The following is a 24557-nucleotide window of genomic DNA, read 5'->3' as shown; positions in this document are numbered from 1 at the left end:
TGAAAAATTAATTTAGGGGTACCCAGCTGACTCAGTCGATAGAACATGTGACTCTTGATCTTGGGGTTTTAAGTTTGAGCCCACATTGGGTGTAGAGATTACTTAAAAATAAAAACAAAATTATAACTGGCCCAAGAGAAAAGATGCTGACCCAGTGTTTTCATTTATTTGACAATTGATTAATGAGGACCTACTATGTGCCTGATAATGTGTTATATGCTGGGGACAGTAAGGAATAAAATAGACAAAAACCTCTGCCCTCATGGAACTTACATTCTAGTTGAAAAGAGAAAAACAAAATATGTAAAAATAAATATGTAAATAGATAGTTACTGTGTTATTCAAACAATACATGAGCATTCACATCTGTTCTAGGCACTTCAGACAAAAACGTTAAAAAAAATAGACAAAGATCCCTGTCTTTGGGCCAACCTTACATTCTAGCTGAGTAGACAATAAAACATAAACCTAACAAATAAATTATGTAGTAATGTAGGGGGAAAAAAAGAGCAGAGTTAAGGATACTGGGAGTTTTATGAAGGAATAGTTTGGAATTTTAATAGGGTTAGCAGATAAGTCCTCATTGAAAAGTGACCTGTGAGCAAAGAGAAAGGGGGTCAACCATATAAAAATCTAGAAGAACATTTCAGGCAGAAGATACGACTATAGCAAATGTCCTAAAGCAAAAGAATGTCTGCCAAATTCCAAGGAATAGTAAGGAGGCTAGTGTGGCTGGAGTAGAGTGTAGATAGGGGAAAGTAGCTGGACAATGCTGTGGAGAAAAATAAAGCATGGGAGGAAGAGGAGAACTAAGCATGCAGGGAAGGGACAAAGAACTTAATAGCCTTTACACTTCATCTTCCACATGGTCAATCGTGAAATATTTTTGATTGATTGAATCAAACATAAATGTAACAATAATGACAAGAGCTACCAAAGTTCCAGTCCAATAATAACCCTTAGGTTAATTAAAATATAAATTGTGTGAAGGAACTAGTAGTGGTAAAATTGCAATTCTGCTTATTTCAAAAAATTATGTTCAATTAGCTAGGAAACACTGTATTATTAAGGTATAAATGATTTTAAAAAACCTCAAGATGAGAAGATAAAAGGAGACATGTAATTGGGGTGGTTTTAAAATATGTCTACAAATTTTGATATTCCGTTCTTCAAAACATGGAGCTTAATTTCTTCCCCCCCTAATTATACTTAGTAACTCATTTCTAATGAACAGGATGTGATGGTATGTAACCTTTGAGATTAGTTCATAATAGGCATTGCAGATTCCTCCTTTCTGTCTCTCTTGGATGACTGGCTCAGAGAGAAGTCAGCTGACATAAATACATCACACAACCTTAGGGAGAGGTGCACCTGTCAAGGAAGTGAGGTTTCCCCCCAAAAGCCAAGAGTCATCTGAGTAAGTTTTCTTAAAAGAAAATCCTCTGAGGTGCCTGGGTGGCTCAGTCAGTGAAGTGTCCAACTCTTGATTACAGGTCAAGTCATGCATCTCATAGAGCCTGGAGTCAGGCTCTGCACTGACAGCACAGAGCCTGCTTGGGATTCTCTCTCTCCTCTCTTTCTCTGCTCCTCCCCCCACACATGCTCTCTCTCAAAAAATAAATAAACATTTAAAAAAAAAAAGCAAATCCTCCACTACCAGTCAAGTCATGATTACAGCCTGGCCATCATCTGGATTACAATTTTCTGAGAAACCATGAAATAGAACTACCCACCTACACTATAATTGGATTTTTGATATACACATGTTTCTCATCTGAGGACATTAAGGTTGAAGGGTAATTTTTTACATGATAAATAATAAGAGTAAATACTCAAAACATTTTAATGTAATAAATGATGGAAGAAGTTATTCTGTTGACCTTTAAAAATATGACTAAAAGTAAACTCTTCCAAGTAAATAAATTTAATACTATATATCTCCATTCTAGATAAACAGATTTAACCTGACTCTACCTCACTAGAGCATAACTGCAAATAGTGCAGGAACATAAACATTCTTTCTCAGCTCAAATTAGAAATTCTCTTGCTTCAATCCTCATCCCACAAATCAGACAAGGATTCTCTCCCCAGTAACTGAATACTGAGACTGCACATCCCCTGATTTAAGGATGATGGCAACATGCATTGGTGTTCACATCCCCAACACTGGTTGTGCATCTTTCTTATCCCCATTCTACCTGTAACATTCACTTATTCAGGTTGATGATTTCATTTCAACACATTTAAACAACCCAAAGGACCTATTTCTACTTTTCTCTCTCTGTATTTACTATCCAATGTCTTTCCTGCATCAGCAATGCTATCTCTACTCTAGCTTTCCAATTGTTAGATATACCAAATGTTCCACATCAATATGTGAATATCTATTTCCTAGAAACACTCTTTTCTGAACCAGGCAGAATTTCCATCTATAGGTTTAATATTTTCAGTTTTAGGTAAATCCTAGCTCTTATTTTAGATGTTTCCCACTCATTAAAATTTCTGTTTTGATAGCAGAGGATCCCCCTGACAGAGTACTCACTCTCTAACACAGACACTAACAATCCTTTAAAATTGATGACTTCTAAACCGGGCACTCTCTTAAAGGGAATTTGGCCAACTAGGCCTCCCAGACTGGGAAGCGATGCAGTTAATTTTTAATCTGAAGAAGAAAACAAGGAAGAAAATAAAACATTAATATAGTGTTCTTTAACTTGGTAATTTTTATTATTAAGACTGAACTTAATTTATCATAAACTGTGATTGAAGGATAACTGTTCTTAAAGAAACAATACAAACAAGAGTTTATTGAGAAATGTTTAAAATATTCAAGCTATTTTTAAATGTCCCTCAAATACTTTAGTAGCAACCATTACAAGATTAATTCATAAGTTAAAACATCATTCTTATCTACTCTCTCAAGTAGTTCTCATAAGGACCTCTTCCAGGTAACTGTTAAAGAAGACTGTGTCCTTACGTTAAAGTAAGAAACTTCATATGTTTCAATATTCAATTACTCAGATTTTTCATTAATTCAAGCTTACTTATCCTTTACACCATTTTAATAAGCAAAATTACTGCATAAAAAAACAAATACTACCTTAGAGTTTATTCACTGGGCTCTTATATTTCAAATTACTATAATAGATAATACCTATAATAACACTTATGTTCTCAGCCTGATCATTTAAGTGCTTTATCATATGCTACCAAGAGTAACATATAATGCTTTATTATGTGCTACCAAGAGTACATTAAAAGGATGCTTAAGAAATAACACGGAACAGGGGCACCTGGGTGGCTCAGTCAGTTAAGCATCCAACTCTTGATTTAGGCTCAGGTCATGATCTCCCAGTTCGTGAGATCAAGCCCCAAGTTGGGCTCCATGCTAGGAGTGGAGTCTGCTTAATAATCCCTCCCCCCCACTCAGGGCACCTGGGTGGCTCAGTCAGTTAAGTGTCCAACTTTGGTTCAGGTCATGTTCTCACAGTTTGTAGTTCGAGCCCCGCGTCGGGCTCTGTGCTGACAGCTCAGAGCCTGGAGCCTGCTTCTGATTCTGTGTCTCCCTCTCTCTCTGACCTCCCCTGCTTAGGCTCTGTCTCTCTCCCTCTCCCTCTCTCTCTCAAAAGTAAATACACATTAAGAAAAAATTTTTTAATTAAAAAAAAAAAAAAGAAAGAACATGGAACAACAATGAACTTTAGGAAACTACCTTGTTACAAACAATTAGTAATGTGGTGATTAATAAAACCAAGACAATGGAGCACATTCACACCTTTAAAAACTCAATAGGTTGCTTTTGGCTTTCAAATACACTATATCATGCTTATAAGCCATTAGGCAGCAATGAGAAATGAAACTGTCTTCATTTTTAGAATTCTGTTTACATTCCTAGTCTCTAAATTTCATTGCAGGGTACTAAACTCAGTCAAGAAATAAAATGTTTGGGAACCCTCTTGCACTGTTGGTGGGAATGCAAACTGGTGCAGCCGCTCTGGAAAACAGTGTAGAGGTTCCTCAAAAAATTAAAAATAGACCTACTTTATGACCCAGCAATAGCACTGCTAGGAATTTACCCAAGGGATACAGGAGTGCTGATGCATAGGGGCACTTGTACCCCAATGTTTATAGCAGCATTTTCAACAATAGCCAAATTATGGAAAGAGCCTAAATGTCCATCAACTGATGAATGGATAAAGAAATTGTGGTTTATATACACAATGGAATACTACGTGGCAATAAGAATGAAATATGGCCTTTTGTAGCAACACGGATGGAACTGGAGAGTGTTATGCTAAGTGAAATAAGTCAGGCAGAGAAAGACAGATACCATATGCTTTCACTCTTATGTGGATCCTGAGAAACTTAACAGAAGTCCATGGGGGAGGGGAAGAAAAAAAAAAAGAGGTTAGAGAGGGAGGGAGGGAGCCAAAGCATAAGAGACTCTTAAAAACTGAGAACAAACTGAGGGTTGATGGTGGGTGGGAGGGAGGGGAGAGTGGGTGATGGGTATTGAGGGCACCTTTTGGGATGAGCACTGGGTATTGTATGGAAACCAATTTGACAACAAATTTCATATTTAAAAAAAAAGAAAGAAAATGTTTATCAAAATATTATAAAGCTACACTAATTAAAATAATACAGTAGTGGCACAGAAAATAGCAAATGAATCCATGAAATAAGAGTCCAGAAACATATCCATGCACATGAAAATTTAATAGCTATTAAAATGCCATTTCAAATCAGTGACTAAAGAAAGGACTATCCAATCCTACCTCATGCCAGAATAAAAATTCCAGAAGGATTAAAACTTTATTTATTTGTTTATTAAAGTTTATTTATTTAGAGAGAGACAGAGAAAGTGGGAGGGGTAGAAAGAGGGTGAGAAGGGAGAATCCCAAGCAGGCTCCACACTGTCAGCCCAGAGCCCAATATGGGACTTGAACTCAGTAACTGTGAGATCATGACCTGAGCAGAGACCAAGAGTTGGATGCTTAGTAGACTGTGCCATTCAGGCACCCCAAAAAACTTTATTTTTTTAATATTTATTTATTTTTGAGAGTGTGAGAGAGAGAGAGCGCGTGCACGAGCAAGCATGCATGAGTAGGTGAGAGGCAGAGAGAGATGGAGACAGAGGATCTGAAGCAGGGTCTACACTGACAGCAGAGAGCGTGATGTGGGGCTCAAACTCACACACGTGAGAGCTGAAGTCAGACGCTTAACTGAATGAGCCACCCAGGCGCCCTTGGGAGGATTAAAAGTTTAAAAAATTATTTAAGAAGTATTAAAAGTTGGGGCTCCTGGGTGGCTCAGTCGGTTGAGCGTCCGACTTCAGCCCGGGTCACGATCTCGCGGTCTGTGAGTTCGAGCCCCGCGTCAGGCTCTGGGCTGATGGCTCAGAGCCTGGAGCCTGCTTCCGATTCTGTGTCTCCCTCTCTCTCTGCCCCTCCCCCGTTCATGCTCTGTCTCTCTCTGTCTCAAGAATAAGTAAACGTTAAAAAAAACTTTTTTTAAAAAGAAACCGTAGAAAACATTCTTGTAGTTCTTGAGGTAAGCTTCCTAAACAGGGATCAAAACTAGGTGGAGAACAGAGGATTTTTAGGCTAGACATTACTCTGCATGATACTATAATGGTAGATACATGTCATCCTACATTTGTCCAAACTCTTAGAATGTACAACACCAAGTGTAAACCAGAATGTAAACTATGGACTCTAGGTGATAATGATGAGTCAATGTATGTTCATCAATTTTAACCAGTGTACCACTTTGATTGGTAGTATTGATAACAGGGAAGGTGTTCATACATAGGGATAGGAGGTATATGGGAAATCTCTGTACCTTCTGCTTAATTATGTTATAAACCCAAAATCGCTCTAAAATAAAGTCTATTCAAATTTTTTAAAAGGGGGAGAACTTCCAAAAAATAAAAGAATCAAAACTCAGAAGTCAGTAAAAATTGATGAATTTTATCACACAGACATTTAAAACTTTGACTTAAAAAATGCTTCAAAATGTGAAATAAATCGTGTGTGAAAACAGACAGGAAAAAAAAAGGATGGAAATATATGCATCATCTATTTGCTGGGAGATCTCTCTACAGAAGAGAGAAGGATTAGGAAGGGAGAGCACTGTCCTATATACAGAACATTCCTGGGGCACCTGGGTGGCTAAATCAGTTGAGCATCTGACTCATGATTTCAGCTCAGATCATGATCTCAGGGTTCATGAGATTAAGCCCTGCATAGGGCTCTGTGCTGACAGTGCAGAGCCTGCTTGGGATTCTCTCTCTCCCTCTCTCTCTCTGCTCCTCCCCCACTTGTTCTGTCTCTTTCAAAATAAAAATAAACACTAAAAAAAAAAAAGGAACATTCCTATTGTCTGAAGTTTTTACCATGACTACAATTACTTAGGAAATTTTTTGAGCAAGAATTTTTAAAAGAAATAAAGTGTGCAATACAATTTAATTCTTAGAATAGACATTTAAATGTAATGTCAAATCGAAAAAACTTTCAAATGATATAAATGAGAATGTCACTTTTTCCACACTGCATCTAATAATTATATGATGTTTAAAGAGGAATTAAAATCCTGATCAGTAGTTAGATGCTAACTAAAATTATTGCAGTGATTATTGCACAATATGTACAAATAGTGAATCATTTTGTCATATACCTAGAACTAATATAATGCTATACATGTCAATTGTAACTCAATAAAAAATCCTATCAATGGTAAATGTAATACCTTTGCCTCTTCAAGTTCTTTGTCAGCGGTATCCACCACAAAATTTTTTTCTTTTTCTAGTTGCTCTGCTAGTTGGTCAATTTTAATCAATTCTTTACAAAGATGCTCATTGTGGCTGGTTAAATCGTCTATTTGACTGCTTACCACCTCCTTACTATCCAAGAGTTTCCTAACATATTCTTCCAAGCCATGATTTGTCTGTTTGAGATCTTCAACCTGTTGTAATGAGAAAGAAAATAATCGTATTAAAATATTTCCTTTGCTTCCAAGGAGAACAACTAGGTGAATGGAATCAGGAAGGGAGGTTTGCTTCCCTGGAAAGAGACTTAGCTATATATATTTTTTTCATTTTCTGAATTTTGTAGCATGTAAATATAATACCTATCTGAAAAAATATATTAAATGAAAATTTAAAGGTTTATAGCTACATCTTACAAGATAATTTATAGTTAATAAAAAACTTAATTACTATTGATTTCTTAAACAAACTATTAGAAGACTGGCCAAATATTTCTATCTGTATAAAAGAAACCACACTCTTGAAATTATTTAATTTTAATAACTCATATCATCAATTATATTTCTAATTACTGTTACCAAAATACGTTAACTCTTCAAAAGAGGTTCTTTTGAACATATTAATAACTTACTTGACTAAGCTAAATACCAAATCAGTCAAGTATTTGCTAACTAATGTGGAGGACCACAGCTTTCCTTCCCAGCCCACTATTAAACCAACGGATGAAGAAAATGGCCTTTTCTATCATGAAGGTATCCAAATGCCTTTAAAGGAAGAAATATATATTAGACCCACTGAACATGATTATATGTCAGGAACTATGTTAAACATAATTACATACCACATAAAACATAAAATATAACATATAACATGAGTATATGTTATATATATACTATGTATATATATGTTATATATAACTATGTTAAACATAATTACATACCACATAAAACATAAAATATAACATATAATATGACTCATATAACATGAGTCTTTTATCACAACTGGCCTGAATTTCAGCAATACCTCCTACTTTCTTCTCTTTTGGCGTTTTACCATATACAGCTACAAATTCCTTGAAAGTGCAAATTGGAGTTAACTCCTGTAACCTTATGGTGCTTTATCACACTGAGAGTAAGATTTAAAAAATGTTGTGATGCCAACTCTACTGACCTCTCCAGTTTAACTTTCCACCATCCCCTATGTATCTAAGTTCCAGGATGCTAGACTCATTTTAAAAACTTTACTAAGTTATTGAAGATGTTATATATTATGTCCTACAACCCTCTTTATAAGAATTCCCAAAGAAAACTTGGCTCATGTCTCAATTTCAGGAAAACATGCTTCTCTTGGATACCTGGTTTGTTCTTATCCTCGGGACAGTGAATTATTTAACTAAAATTTCCTTTTTGCCCTTGTCTCAAGGAATTTTTAAAACAATCTGCAACCCATCTCTAGTAACTAGCACAGAACCTGTGTACAATGATCTCCTGTTTGCTATTCCTGTCCCATGCTTTCACTAAGTTTATTTTCCCCTGTTCTTATTACCTAAGCTATTTTCATTACTTGTATCATTTTTTAAACTATAGGATGTGCGGGGTGCCTTGGTGGCTCAGTTGGTTAAGCGTCTGACTCTTGATTTCAGCTTAGGTCATTATCACACAGTTTGTGGGTTCAGGCCCCTAGTCAGGCTTTGCACTATCAGTGAGGAGCCTGCTTGGGATTCTCTGTCTGCCCCTCCCCTACCCTCTCTCTCTTATAATAAAAAAAATAAAAAAAAATTTAAAAAAACCATAGGATGTGGGATAAACAAACAGATAAACTTCAATTTATCTATTTATATATATTTTTGTCTTTGTTCATGGCTTCTACAGTGTCATATTTCTGAGCAATAAGAGCACACTAAAAATGTTTGCTAACCTTCCACTATACCAGGTTAAATGCCTCTCCTTCTGTGATCCACAAAGCCCCTTACACAGTTTAATCTTAGTATTTTATAATGTATATTATATGTTTACCTCCCTGTCCCACTAAATTCTAAGCAACTTTAAAGTGATAGTCTCTATTCTAGGGAAGCCTGGGTGGCTCAGTCAGTTAAAGTGTCTGATTTTGGCTCAAGTCACGATCTCGTGGTTTGTGGTTCGAGCCTTGAGTCAGGCTCTGTGCTGACAGCTCAGAGCCTGGAGCTTGCCTCAGTTTCTGTGTCTCCCTCTTTGCCCCTTCCCCCCTCCTTAAATAAACATTAAAAAACAATTTTAAGTGATTGTCTCCAACTTCTGTATCAACACACCTCTCATTTATCATTTATTATATATCTAGCATATAATGCTCAAATTATTTTTAAATAAAAACAAATACATTATAAATAAATACTCATTCCTCTCACCTTTAACATCAAGCCCTACTTTCACTCAGTTCTAAGACACAAGTACTTTTTTTTTTTTTTTTAATTTTTTTTTTTTTCCAACGTTTATTTATTTTTGGGACAGAGAGAGACAGAACATGAATGGGGGAGGGGCAGAGAGAGAGGGAGACACAGAATCGGAAACAGGCTCCAGGCTCTGAGCCATCAGCCCAGAGCCCGACGCGGGGCTCGAACTCCCGGACCGCGAGATCGTGACCTGGCTGAAGTCGGACGCCCAACCGACTGCGCCACCCAGGCGCCCCAAGACACAAGTACTTTAGAAGAGATAGTTTCAAGTAGGAGAAAGGATGTAGGCTTTGCAATTAGGCAGACAGGTTCAAATCCTGTTGTAGTTCTTTACCAGTTACTTAACCCTGGGCAATTTACCATATTTTCTTGATCCTAAGAGATACATCTGACTTCAGAAAAAATAAATGGAAGCCTCTTAACTTTCATCTGCTAAACGGAGAGAATACCTACAATTTGTAGGGTGTAGTCAGGTACAAAAGTTCAAGTAAAATTTCTGGCTGATAACAGGTAATCAAAAAGTAACTTAAAAAAAAACTTTTGGGGGGCACCTGGGTGGCTCAGTCAGTTAAGTGTCCGACTTTAGCTCAGGTCATGGTCTCACAGCTCATGGGCTTGAGCCCTGCATCTGGCTCTGGGCTAATAGCTCAGAGCCTGGAGCCTGCTTCAGATTCTCTCCTCTCTCTCCTCTCTCTCTCTCTCTCTCTCTCTCTCTCTCTCTCTCTCTTTTCTCTCTCTCTCTGCCCCTCCCCCACTCACGCTGTCTCTCTCTCTCTCTCTCTCTCTCTCTCAAAAGTACATAAACATTAAAAAATTTTTTTAACTATTTATTTTGAAATAAGTAAAGATTCACAGGAAGTTGTAAAGAGTACAGAGAGGTCTCCTATACCCTTGACCCACTTTCCCCAATAGTTACATCTTAAACAATTATAGCACAATATCACAGAGATTTGACATTGATATGATATGTGCATATTGTTTTCTATCCATTTATCCCATGTATAGACTGCTGTAGTCAGCATCTCAATAAGATACAGAATTATTCCATCACCACAAAGATTGCCCTACTGACACCCCTTTACAGTCACATCCACTACCCTGCCCATCCTTAACTCTTAGCAACCACTAATCTCTATAATTCTCTTTTCAGGAATGTTATATAAATAAAATCATGTGATAAAGATCATAGTATGTGATCTCTCGTCATTGGCTTTTTCACACAACACAATGTCGTTGAGATCTATCCAAGTTCTATGGACCAATAGTTCAATCTTTTTTGTTGCTGAGTAATATTTCATGGTATAGATTATCACAGTTTGCTTAGTCATTTACCTATTAAGGGAAATTGTAATTGTTTCCAGTCTTTGACAAACAATGCTGCTATGAACCGTCATATACAAGTTGAGTGGCCATAAGTTTTCATGTCTGTGGAATACCCAGAACTATCTGGTTTCTCCTCATCCTTGCCAGCATTGGGTATTGTCACTATTTTTAACTGTTCTTATAGGTGTGCATTGTTATTTTATCTTGGACTTAATTTGCATTTCCCTGATGTTTGGAAAGGTTGAACATTTTCATGTGCTCAACATATATCCTTCTGTGAAATACCTCTTCATGTCTTTTGCTCATTTTCTAATTGAATTGTTGCTTTTTACTGCTGAGTTTTAAGAATTCTTCATGTACCCTACATATGATTCTTCTGGCAGAAATATGGTTTGTAGGGGCACCTGGGTGGCTCAGTCGGTTAAGCGTCCGACTTCGGCTCAGGTCATGATCTCGCGGTTTGTGGGTTTGAGCCCTGCACCGGGCTCTGTGCTGACAGCTCAGAGCCTGAAGCCTGCTTCAGATTCTGCGTGTCTCTCTTTCTCTCTCTCTCTCTCTCTCTCTCTCTGCCCCTCCCCTACTTGTGCTCTGTCTCTCGCCCTCTTAAAAATAAACATTAAAATTTTTTTTTTAAAAAGAAGTATGGGTTATCGTTTTTTTTCATCCTGTTAACAGGGTCTTTCACAAAGTAAAGTATTTAAATTTGGTGAAGTCTGAGTATCAATTTTCTTTTATGAATCATGCTTTTGGTGTCACACTAAGAACTCTTCACCAAGCCCAAGCCCTGAAGGTTTTCTGTTACCCTGTAAAGTTTCATAGTTTTGTGTTTTATATTTAAATCTATGATCCATTTTGAATTTATTTTTATATAAGGTGTGAAGTTTAGGCTTAGGTTCATTTTCTTCCCTAAAAGATATCCAATTGTTCAGCATCTTTTATTGAAAGATTATCTTTGGGGCGCCGGGGTGGCGCGGTCGGTTAAGCGTCCGACTTCAGCCAGGTCACGATCTCGCGGTCCGTGAGTTCGAGCCCCGCATCGGGCTCTGGGCTGATGGCTCAGAGCCTGGAGCCTGTTTCCGATTCTGTGTCTCCCCTCTCTCTCTGCCCCTCCCCCGTTCATGCTCTGTCTCTCTCTGTCCCAAAAATAAATAAACGTTGAAAAAAAAAAAAAAAGATTATCTTTCTTCCATTAAACTGCACTTGCACTTCTGTCAAAAACCTTTTGGCTGTACTTGCATAAGGCTATTTCCGGATTCACTATTCTGTATCATTGATCTGTGTCTATCCCCCCACCATACAGTCTTAATTACTGTAGATATATACAAAGTTTTGAAACCAAAAGAAAATGACTCTTTCCACTTTATTATTCTTTTTCAAAGCTGTTTTTGCTGGGGTTTTGATGGGAATTGCATTAAACCCGTATATCAATTTGGAGGAAAAACTGACATTTTTATTGTTTAGGCTTCCAATCCATTAACATGATCAGTCTCTGGATCCAAAGCAGGCTCTGTGGTGACAGCAGCAAGCCCGATGCGGGGCTCGAACTCACGAACCATGAGATCATGACCTAAGCCAAAGTCAGACGTTCAACCAACAGAGTTACCCAGGTGCCCCTCATGTGCTTTCTTGCCATTTGTAGGTCTTTGGAAAAATGTCTATTCAAAAATGACTATTCAGGTCCTTTGCTCACTTTGAATTTTTTTTTTTAATTGTTGTAGACTTCTTTGTATATTCTCAATTATTAATCCGTATCAAATGCATGATTTAGATATAACTTCTCCTATGCATTTTTTATTTTTTTATTTTTATTTTTTTTTTTTAATTTTTTTTTTTTCAACGTTTATTTATTTTTGGGACAGAGAGAGACAGAGCATGAACGGGGGAGGGGCAGAGAGAGAGGGAGACACAGAATCGGAAACAGGCTCCAGGCTCTGAGCCATCAGCCCAGAGCCCGACGCGGGGCTCGAACTCACGGACCGCGAGATCGTGACCTGGCTGAAGTCGGACGCTTAACCGAATGCGCCACCCAGGTGCCCCTCCTATGCATTTTTTAATAGACTTTATTTTTTTCTTTAGAGCAGTTTTAGGTTTACAGAAAAATTGATCAGGAAGTACAGAGAGTTCCCATATACCCCTTCTCCCCACTCCACACACAGTTTCCCATCTTATTTAAATCTTGTATTTGTACAGTACATTTGTTACAATTAATGACAACATTGACACATTTAATTAAAGTCAGAGTTTATATTAGGATTTACTGTTTGGGTTGTAGATTCTATGGGTTTTGACAAATGCATAACAACATGCACCTACCAATACTATATCATATAGAATAGTTTCACTACTTGAAAAATACATGTCCTCCATTTACCCCTCCGACTCTCCTTTCCACCAAATCCCCGGCAACCAGTGATCTTTCTAATGTCTCTATGTTTTGTCTTTTTCAGGTCATATAGTTGGAATCATAAAAGTATGTAACCTTTTCAGTTGGCTTTCTTCACCTAGCAATTTGCTTTCAAGGTTCCTTCATGGCTTTTTGTGGCTTGATAGCTCATTTCTTTTTATCAACGACTAATATTCCATTGTACAGATATACCACAATTTGCTTATCTATTCACCTTTTGAAGAAAATCTTGGTTGATTCCAAAATTTCCACTTGGTTCTTCTTTATATCCTTTCTTTCTTAGATGAGATTTTCTATTTTTTACTTATTTCAAACATGCTCAGAATTCCTGTTGGAGCATTTATATGACAACTGATTTAATATCTGTGTGAGATAATTGTAGTATCTAATTCATCTTTGTGTTGGCATCTCTTGGTTGTCTTTTCTCACTGAGGTTGAGATATTCCTGATTCTTGAGATAAAAGGTAATTTTTTTTTAATATTTTTAAAATTTATTTATTTATTTTGAGAGAGAGAGAGCACAAGCGAGGTAGGGGCAAAGACAGAGGGGGAGAGAGAGAGAGAATTCCAAGCAGTTTCTGCACTGTCATCAAAGAGCCCCATGCGAGGCTTGAACTCACAAACTGTGAGGTCATGATGTGAACCGAAATCAAGAGTCAGATGCTTACCCGACTGAGCCACCCAGGCACTCCAAGAAGTGATTTTTTTTCATTGAGATCTGCTCTTGTGTTATGGTAGGCTTCCTGTCACACTTCCTGGTATTTTAGTTCTAGCTAAAAGGTGGGACACTACCTTCTTACTGCTAGGTGTAGGTGAAGTCCAATTTCTCTACTAGGCTTCTCTTGACACCTGGAGAGGGCGCTCTCCTTGTTACTCTAGGCAGGGATGGGAGTTCAGGGTCCCCACCAGGCAGGCCCCTGCTGACACCACCACAGTGAGGAAGAACAGAGGCAACTGTTACTGTTCCCATGTGTCCTCCACCACCACTGCAGGTGAGTAAACTGGTTAATGCTAAGAGGTGGCAAAAGTCCTGACTCTGCATTACGTCTCCTCTGACACCACCTTAGCAAAAAGGGGACACTTCTTACTCTGAGTGAGGGTGGATACCTAGGTGCCCCACATGGTCTTTGCTGACTTTATGGGGTTGGAGGATGTACTTACTGCCTGGTGGGCACTAAAGTCTTGGCTCCCCAGCCAGCATTCCTCTTTGATAGCACGCTGGTGCGATGGAGGGTTGGGGACTGGGGCATGAGGCGTGGCCAGGACTCCTTGTTACAGCATGGCAAAAGTGGAAGTCTAGGCTCTTAACTCAGCCTTTGCTGGCAGGAGTGGGGCTACAGAGTGTTTTTCGTGGTATTTGAGTGGGCAGGTATTGTCTAAGAGTAGTCTGCATTAGAAACAAACCTATAAATACAAAGAACAAAATGATGGGGGAGGGAATGGAAAAATGAGAGTGAAGGGGAGGGGGGATATATAGGTTTCCAGTCATGGAATGAATAAGTCATGGGGATAGTCAATGGTATTGTAACAGCATCGTATGGTAATAGATGGCAACTACTCTTGGGGTGAGGATAGCATAATATATAGAGCTGTCAAATCACTACACTGTACACCTGAAACTAATCTAACACTGGATGTCAACTGTACTTCAATACAAAAATTAAAAAATAAAGAGAGAAAAAAAAAGCAACTTCACCAGGGAAAAACCCAGAAGATATCGCTTTAATCGAAAGATCCAAATAAAGATCATTAGTAATAGAACAAATTGAAATTGTGTGCTACTTGATGGGATGCAATGAAAAGAAACCCACCACCATTTCTGTACTATTCCTGTCTGTATTCATGTTGTACCTTAAGCCAACATTTATTATGTCACAGTTTCCAGGGGTGAGGGATCTGGGAGTGGCTTAATTGCTAATTCTGGTTTAAGGTCTCTCTCACAAGGTCAGAAGAGTCAGCCAGGGTGTCAGTCACCATGGCAAGGTTTAACTGGGACTGGGAGAATCCACTCCAAGCTCACCCAACACAGTTTGCCGGCCTGTTTCTCACTGGTTACTGGCTAGATGATTCAGTACCTTGCCCTGCTGGCCTGTTCACAGGGCTACTCACATCATGGATGTTTGCTTCCTTCAGAGCAAATGATCCCAAGAGATCACTCTATAACTTAATCACTTCTGCTCTATGCTCTTGGTCACAAGATCAATTATGGTACAATGTGTGAAAAGACCGCATAAGAATGGGAGTAACATGAGGTGGGGCCAATTTGAAGGCTACCACACAGCCAAAGGTTCATTAACATAATCATGACAAACCCAAATCAATGGCCATTCTACAAAATAATTCACCTGTGTTAATTTTTTTTTTTTACATATATGTATTTTTGAGAGACAGAGCACAAATAGGGGAAGGGCAGAGAGAGAGACAGACAGACAGACACAGAATCCAAAGCAGGCTCCAGGCTCCAAGCTGTCAGCACAGAGCCTGACACGGGGCTCGAACTCACAAACCACGAGATCATGACCTGAGCTGAAGTCAGACGCTCAACCGACTGAGCCACCCAGGCGTCCCTCACCTGTGTTCTTTAAAGTGTCATAGTCATGAACATCAAGGAAGAATGGGGAACTGTTCCAGAATGAAGGAGATAAATGGACATAATTAAATGCAATGTGCAATGCTGGACTAGATCTTTTTGTAACTGAGGACATTATGGAACAGTTGGCAAAAACTAAGCCAGAGGCTTAGCTGGCAGTGATGTATTGAAATTCATTTCCTGATTTTACTAGATTGTACTGTGATCTTGTAGGAAAGTGTTCTTATTTATAGGAAATACCCACTCATATTTTAGAGAGATCAGGACAGCAGGTCTGCAATTTACTCTCAAATGGTTTGAGGGACGATAGTCTTTGTTCTGTACTTGTGACTTACATAAGTTTGATATTACTTCCAAATTAAAAAAATACATAAATTATAAAAACCTAGGACAGAGGGGCATGGTTGGCTCAGTTAGTCAAGCATCTGACTTCAGCTCAAGTCATGATCTCAAGGTCATGGAATCAAGCCCCACATCAGGCTCTGCAGGACAGTGTGGAGCCTGCTTGGGATATTCTCTCTCTCTCTCGCTCTCTCCCTCTCTCTCTGTCCCTGCCCGGCTCACACTCTCTCTCTCCCTCAAAATAACTAAATAAATTTGGGGAAAAAAATAAAATAAACCTAGGACAAAGGAAAAAAAACCATATCGCGAGGCTGCTGCCTTCCTAGTTCTTTTGTCTGGAAGAATGGCTCTTCTGAGAACTGTTTTTGTCTGCATCCATTGCTATTTCTAGATGCCAGTTTTTCCAGCACTTTGAGATATATGGAGCAAAAGAAAAACCCAGGAATTCACCTATGTGTCACTTAATGTGTGCTGAGGTCCCTAGCCAGTCTTCCTCCTCCTTCCCACCTTTCAGGATATCCTTATATTTGTTTTATAACAAAACGCTCAGCATTTTTAGCTGTACTTGGTGGGAGAAATAGGGCAAAGTAAGTCTACTCCATTTTCCTAAAAGAGGAAGTTTCTTTTAATAGCCTTCATTAGTAGCCATACGGCACATCACGCACCAGGTGAACAGACAATACAGAGAACTGGGTTCAAATCTTAGCTAACTGGAAACTCAAACAAATCCTACTTAGCTCTGTCACTCATTACTCAAATATCTTAATTCTCTAATCTCTTGGAACCTCAGCTTCCATGTCTTTAAAATGGAAATAACATCACTATTTCACAAGGTTGGAAATGATTAAGTAACATTATGTACTTAAAATACTGGATACAACACTTGCCACATAGTTTGCACTCATTATATGTATCTGAATCTGCATGTATCAAAATGGTTAAGATAGAAATGGAATGATTTTAGACTCATAAGATGTCAATGAGCACTGAATTAGTATTTATTGTCCATCTTCTTGTTTTAAATAGGCCTCCATCCCAAATTAATTCAGGGAAATACAGAAATTAAATATAACCTGTAATTTCAGTGCAGAGATGAATTTGTCTTGATTTCTCACTTCTTGCTCTAGCTGGAGAGTATTCTGGTATTTTTCAGCTTCAGAAAATGGAGCCCCTAGACCAAAATCCTGTTCTTTGGTGGTAACCTAGTGGGAAAAATGAGAATGATGCAGAGATTTTTTAGTTTAAAACAGTTTTGTGATTCCTTACACACACTTAATGATTTTGGAATTAACAATATTTTTAGCTACATTTTCAATTGTTTTTAACCTTGTCCCACCAGCTAAGAGGATTTTCACCAAGCTTTACTTTCTTAAAATTTCATGTTATAAACTTTTTGTGTTTTCCAAATATAAAACTACAATATTACACATGCTTTTCAAAAAAGACATACCCCATCCTATCCATTTGGTAATCATTGTTCTAAGGAAATACAGGTCAGCAACAAATTATGTAGTCTACCTTTAGGCCTGTGTTGTCCAATATAATAGCTACTAGCTACTATTTGTTGCTGCTTTTGTATATTAACAAAAAGCTTTGCTACACATATCACAAAGGGCTAACTTCCCTAATACAGAAATGATTCTTATAAATAAAAACAGAAAATACTCTAAAAGTTGATGAAGAATATGCATATTTCACAGAAATGGCTCTCAAATAGGTTAAAAGATACTCAATCTCACCATTTAGAAGGATACAAATTAAAACAACACGGAGATACCATTTTTTAATCTCATATTGGCGAAGATCAAAAAGTTGGATATATAATGTAACTTTTTTTTTTAATGTTGTTTATTTTTGAGAGAGAGAGACAGAGACAGGGCTGAGCGGGGGAGGACAGAAAGCGATGGAGACCGAGAATCTGAAGCAGACTCCAGGCTCTGAGCTGTCAGCATAGAGCCCAACGCAGGGCTTGAACCCATGGACCATGAGATCATGCCCTGAGCGAAATCGATGTCCAACTGACGAGCCACCCAGGCGCCCCTATAATTTAACATTCTTATACATCACTGGTGGTGGGTTTAAATTGACACAATATTTCTCGGAACAATTATGTAAATCTAGCAACACTATAAATGCACGTAGCTTCTGCACAGATTAATTCTACTTCTAGGAATTTTTCCTACATACTATATTTGCCCAAGTGCAAAATAACGTGTTAAAATATTTTTCACTTTAGTCTACTGTACATACTACTCCACACTGTGTTTTTTTTGTTTGTTTGTTTGTTTTTAAGAGAGGAGATAACACATATGTGCCAGCAAAGGAGAGGAGCAGGGGGGAGAGAGGGAGGGAAGGAGGGAGGGAAAGGGAGGAGAGAGAATCCCAAGCAGACTCCACACTCAGCTTGGAGCCTGACAAGGGGCTTGATCCCATGAACCTGGGATCATGACCTGACCCGAATCAAGAGTTGGAAGCTCAACCTACTGAGCCACCCATGTACCATCACAATGTGATTTTTTTACATGAGAATGTATCTCAGAAAACTGTGTAATTAGGAAAGTAATTTTTTCTTTCCCTGAACCAAAGCTAACATTATGTTAAGAAAGAAAGAATTTGCCACAAGCATCCTAGATCTCTCCCGGCCACACAGATGCTATTGTCCAAAATCTAGTGTTTGGGAAAATGCAGGATCAGGATCCCCCAGTCCCTGACCTTGTGTTACACCCTGTGCAATCCAGCACTTAGCAGTATGGACAGGCTTATTTTCCTTTTTTTCCTTTCCCTAAACTAGACATAATCTACTTTTCTGTTTTTTCATTCCAACAGTTACTGCCTCACCTGGAATTTCAGCATTAGATCTCACAGAGTATTTCTTTTTTCTTTTTTTTTTTTTTTTTTTTTTTGGAGGGGAGAGGGGCAGAGGGGGGCAGAGAGAGAGAGAGAGAGAGAGAGAGAGGATCTTAAGCAGGCTCCATGCCCACCATGGAGCCCGATATAGGGCTCAATCTCACAACTCCAAGACCATGACACTGCTGAAATCAAGAGTCGGATGCTTAACCAACTGAGCCACCAAGACATCCCTCACAGACTAATTCTAATTTATAAATCATTTAAGATTTTATAGGTTAAGCCAAAATCCCAAGTACCATTGCTTACATAGTTTCTGTTGAAAAATGTATTCCTAGTTATAAACATTTGACTTAGAGTAACAGATTCAAACTATTCACTATAATTAACAGTACTTTTCAAATCTTCTGAACATCTAATCATTTAGGAATTTTCTTATCCATGGTAGGCTTGAAATACTGCATTTCTAAAAATGCTGCTCAGTAATTCCCTATTTGGTTAGTACAGAGACTACACTTTGAATAGCAAGGATCTCTTCAAATGAAGTGGAAACCTGCCACACATTCACAGTTCTTCATAATGTGGTTGCCTCCCACTTCTCCAAACTTATCTCCTAATTGATATCTCCAAGAATCCCTTTATGAAAAACAAACTATTCTACATTCTTTACACATAGGTTCATATTATCATTATAGAAACATACTATCTTTTCTCCATTTAACGAAAGACACTTCTGAGGCACAGCTTGAATTCCATATTTTCTAGTAGGTGTTCTCAGTATTCTCCATCAGATAGTGATTACTTTTTTTTTTTTAATGTTTACCTTATTTTTAAGAGAGAGACAGAACGTGAGTTGGGGAGGGGCAGGAGAGAGAGAAAGGGAGACACAGAATCTGAAGCAGGCTGCAGGCTCCAAGCTGTCAGCACAGAACCCAAGGCAGGGCTCGAACCCATGAACCATGAGATCATGACCTGAGGCAAAGTCCAGACGCTTAACCGACTAGCCACTCCGGCACCACAGTGATTACTTCTTTATTGAGACTTCTGTATGTATTGGTTATACAATAATCTGTGTAGCTATTTATTTTTCTGGATATGTCTTCCTCACACATTATTAGAATCTTACAAACAGCAGTGTCCTAGAGTTCTCTGTAGTCCTACCAACCTGCACGAATTCTTTGCATAATAGGAAAGTGCAATAAAAATTTGTATAGGTTGATAAGGAAGCAGTGTACAAAAGCAGATAAAATTGAACTTTCTTTCTTCTCTTTGGTAAACTGAATAGTCAGGTAGGGATTCTATAAAATTACCTATCAGGTTAGACTAGAAATTAAAAGTAGCAAGAGGCCAAAAGTCTACCTGACAATTGTGGGCAATCATATTAGAGTTGCTACGTTCTCTGCACTATCTTTGGAGGCAGTGAAAAGGGAGAGAAATCAGTGTATCTGAAATGCCCATGCCTGGCCTGCCAGTTTCCCCCACCTCAGACCACTGAATATCCTCCACACTCCCATAATCTCTATCTAAATGGAACTTGTGTTCCTGTACAGATCTTAAAGAATACAAGTGAAAGTACTTTGGAAGCAGCAAATTGTTACGATAAACACTCAAGCTAAAATCACAAACCATTCTCAATGAGGAAGCATCACAGCATAGGGGTTAGGAGCTTGTTTCTTTAGCATCAGACTGCTTATGTTCAGTATGCTAGTTGTGCTGTTTCTTAGCTGCCTATGAGCAAGTTAGATCTCTGGCCAGGCTTCCCCATCTCTGAACAGAATGATAATAATACTTGCGTGATAGAGGTGTGAAGATAAACGAGTTCGATAAAGCATTTTAGAACACTGCCTGCAAAAGAGTGCTATATATATTATCGGCCATCAAGTCCTACTAGTTTTTCACTAAAACCTCTCTCAATACATTTTTTCTAACCCTACTGTCACCATTTCTATTTTATTTGTAAGATTTTAGAACAACCACATTTATTCACTTACAAAACAAATTTATAAATAGCTAGAATAAGAAACGCAACCAACATAGATTCGTGGGGATAGGAAGATGGGAAAACAAAAACCTACAATTTTTAGATGGATCTAGGGAAGTCCAGAAAAAATAAATCAGAAATTATAGTCAGTATTAACACCATATCAGTGGAATGTAATGTATTCCAAGGAATAAGAGAAAAAGAGTACAAAAAAAGTATTTTTGACTTCAACTTCCCCCAAAAAAGACTTAGAATATATTTTCCATGTTCCCCCCAAAACTATGAGCAAAAGTTAGAAGACCACAGTTTGTTGAAGGGTTGTTACAAAAAGAGAAGAATTTGTTTCTTAATTCTTGTATCAAGGACTCCCTTCAGAATAAAACAAAAGCCCTGAGTCCTCTCCTCAGGAAAATAAAAACGCATACAAATTTTACAAGCAACTTCAGGGGGTTCAAGAACTCCCTAAAAGCTTTACACTCTAGCTTAATGAAGTCCTAAGGCATAAAACACAGTGAAGATACCCTAAAACATGGTTAATGTTAACTAATGAAGGAAGACCACTGACCCAATAAAAGTAAACCCAAAGAGGGGCACCTGAGTGGCTCAGTCAGTTGACCATCTGAGTTCAGCTCAGTCACGATCCTCATGTTTGTGGGTTCAAAGCCACGTGTTGGGCTCTGTGCTGACATCTCAGAGCCTGGAGCCTGCTTCAGATTCTGCGTCCTCCCTCTCATCTCTCCCTGCCCTCTCCCCCTTCCAGCTCTCTCTTTCAAAGAATAAACATTAAAAAAAAAAAAAAAAAGTAAACCCAAAGAAATGGTCTGTGCACTGTCATTTGAGACAAGAAGAGAAAAGCAAGGTTAGGTGAAGATTTAAGTAAGAACGGATAGAAATGTGCAAGAGGTCCTGCCTGGAAGAATTTTCAGTTTTCATGAAATAGGAGGTAAGATCATGTGCCAAAAATATCATCATTCTTGAGCAAAGATCATGCATATACTACAAGCTCAACAAATCTACGCAATATTTTGGTAGAAAAATTAAAAATACTGGAGTACTTTATATGGGATTCTGAAATCTGTTTCCACAAAAGTTCAACTTGTTGTCTTTTTTATAAAGTTGTCTCCAAAAGTTTACATTAACAGTTTGAAGTAGGAAGGAATAGCCTCACTAACAGAAGGATGAAGAAAACCACAGTTTTATGAATAATTTTGAGATAGATTCTGATTATAAAAATGAATGAATAAATGTTTTTGGGAATTCACTTCAACCAAAACAGTAAAGCCACATTTTAACCTTTCTTAGGAAAAAAGAAAATAATCTCTCTCTAGTCATTGCATCCAAACCAAGCTGACTTTTCTTCTATCCAGACTATACTGTAAAGAAATAACTTGTCTTTTTATTTTTTTTTAATTTTTTTTTTTAAACGTTTATTTATTTTTGAGACAGAGAGAGAGACAGAGCATGAACGGGGGAGGGGCAGAGAGGAAGGAGACACAGAATCGGAAGCAGGCTCCAGGCTCTGAGCCATCAGCCCAGAGCCCGACGGGGGCTCGAACTCGCGGACCACGAGATCGTGACCTGAGCTGAAGTCGGTCACTCAACCGACTGAGCCACCCAGGCGCCCCATAACTGTTCTTTTTAAAGGAGCATAAAACAATGGCCTTAGAAGTATCATTTATCAGGACCTCTAAGACAACATAAGAAGTTAAAGAGTTGTTTTTAAGAGGCTTTTCTGACTAAAAAATATTAATAACAGACTGATGTTAATCCACATTCATTAAGACAAAACTATCCTTACTAATCACTCACTTTAAAAGATTATAATGAGGGACATGTATAGGAAAAGTCCACAGCAGTGTTGCTCATAGTTACCAAAAACTATACAAACCCTAATACTAGAGTAAATAAATTGTGGTATAGTCTTAAAATGGAGCACTGAACAACAAACTATAAGCAACATGGATAAATCTAAAAAAACATAACATTGACTAAGAAGCAAACTACAAAGGAATACTTACTACAATTCCATTTATATAAAATTCAAAAACAAGCCAACCTAGAATGTCTGTTCAATACACAAAGATGGAGAAACTATAGGAAACGCAAGAGAAAGAGATTATCATATTAAATCAGGATAGTGGCTACATCTGGGGAGGAAAAGGGGACATGTGAGGAAAAGAAAAATGGATAATACTTCTCTAATTGCCTCTGTATATGGAATACTCTAAAGCAAATTACACCTAAAACTGATCTAGCAACTGAAAAGATACAGCAAAGGAGCCAACAGAATCTCTACATCTGATTATATGCTGGACAATAAGCAGTGATTTTTTTTTTCAGACAGTAAACAAAATAAGATATATTTTGGAAGCTGCCATTAAATAATGCCAAAGTTTATTGTTTACAATAAATATTTCATTAATATATGTTCCTAGTTATTTCTCACTAATTAAAATTGAATGGTTTAAGTTCATTGAGCAATTAAACTACAAACAACCAGTTTTATCCTGGGAAGCAGATTTGAATAATGTGACACTTTCCACTTATGTTTATAACTAACCTATTTTTCTTCTAGTTATAAACTATTTTTCTACTCATCTCCTTCCATGTTTAAAAAACAAAACAAAAAACAGTGTTCTTCAAATGCAGAAAACCAGAAGAGAAATTTTAAAACAACGAATATTTTGCGATATAAGGGTCTGGAGTGGAAGAAGGAAAACCACTGGGACTCTGTCACTATGCAATCTTTCTTAAAGCCATGATGCTTGACTTTATTTAAAGAAAAAAAACATATTCCTATACGTATTTAGGTATCAGGTCCACAGATGCCACAGTTACTCAGCTTGTCTCAAATATTTTTTCAAACAAAACCCAATTCCTCTGACTTTCCTGCGTATAATTTCCAGTGAAATTATTGGAGATTTCCATGCAAATACCTACGTAATCTCGGCCCTTCACCTCCCAAAATCTATAGGAGGCTTAAAAATGAGACACCGGGAGTCAGGAAGAGCAGGTTGAACTCCCGAATCTCTAACTTTCAAATTCCTCAGCTCCACTCCAAGCGTTTCTAAACAGAACAGTCCCCACAACTACCAAGTGGAGAGCTGTGGCAGGAAGCGAAGCGGTCACCATAGGAACTCGGCTCAACGCTAAGAGCCCAAGAAACGACAACAGGGGAAAAGTTTGCTCCTGGAGGACTTCCTTGGACCCGCGACTCTGCTCTCCACCGTCCCTCACAGCGGGTCAAGCAGTGAATACCCACCTCGGAGATCACCCATAGCCCCTAATTCCCGTCACATCCGACCTGTTGCAGGGCCTTTCGGCCAGGAGCTGCTTTATCCCGACCCGGCGCATCCCTGCTGCTCCCACCTGGAGCTTCCGGAGTCCCTCCCTGGGCTTCTCGGCCCAGCTTCCTCGCTGGAGCTCATGCTGACGACTGGCGGGCCTTTGCCTGCCCCAGAGATCCAGGTCCCTCCCCGTCTCCATCCTCCGCCCCTTTCCCCTCCCCTCCACACCTAAATCGACGTGGCCCCGCCCCGGTTGGGGGGCAGAGGAAGGCGGGACCCTGAGGGAAGGAGGCGGAGGCGGTTAGCGACGGTCGGAGCCGCCGTCGGCCCCGCCCTCACGCTCTGTACCTGAGGGGGGCTCGTCCTCCACCTCCCCGGCGCCTTCGCTCGGCTTCCTTTCCGCGTGCCCCTATTTCCCGTGCGCACGCGTACCTGGCTTGACCCGCCCTCTCGCGGGGACTACAAGCCGTGCGTGCGCACACCACGCACGTAGCGACGCGTACGTCCACCTGTCCGCCTTTCAGTCCGCGTAGCAGAGGCCTCTTCCTGGTCCATCCGCGCCGCGCAGGCGTACGGCCACGCAGAGCCT

General features: G+C 38.8%; 1 protein-coding gene across 6 annotated transcripts in view; it reads right to left on the bottom strand.

Moving 5' to 3' along the window:
• The window catches only part of TSGA10 (testis specific 10), a 179079-nt gene extending 154676 nt beyond the window's left edge, over nucleotides 1-24403 (bottom strand). For 3 of the 6 annotated variants that reach the window (XM_032592621.1, XM_032592625.1, XM_032592622.1), the window contains exons 1-3: nucleotides 16927-16983; nucleotides 13136-13249; nucleotides 6748-6963 (exon numbers count right to left, since the gene is read on the bottom strand). The gene's annotated coding sequence lies outside the window, so the exon portion shown is untranslated. Of the gene's footprint in view, nucleotides 1-6747; nucleotides 6964-13135; nucleotides 13250-16926; nucleotides 17056-23985; nucleotides 24143-24316 lie in introns of those variants that run through there. The other 3 variants (XM_032592623.1, XM_030310430.2, XM_032592624.1) reach the window with 3 other exon arrangements.
• Between the last annotated feature and the right edge of the window lie 154 nt (nucleotides 24404-24557).

This window comes from Lynx canadensis, chromosome A3 (assembly GCF_007474595.2).
Source record: "Lynx canadensis isolate LIC74 chromosome A3, mLynCan4.pri.v2, whole genome shotgun sequence".
NCBI lineage: Eukaryota > Metazoa > Chordata > Mammalia > Carnivora > Felidae > Lynx > Lynx canadensis.
Note: the sequence above shows the minus strand (reverse complement) of the source record. Positions and strands in the feature narration are given on the sequence as shown.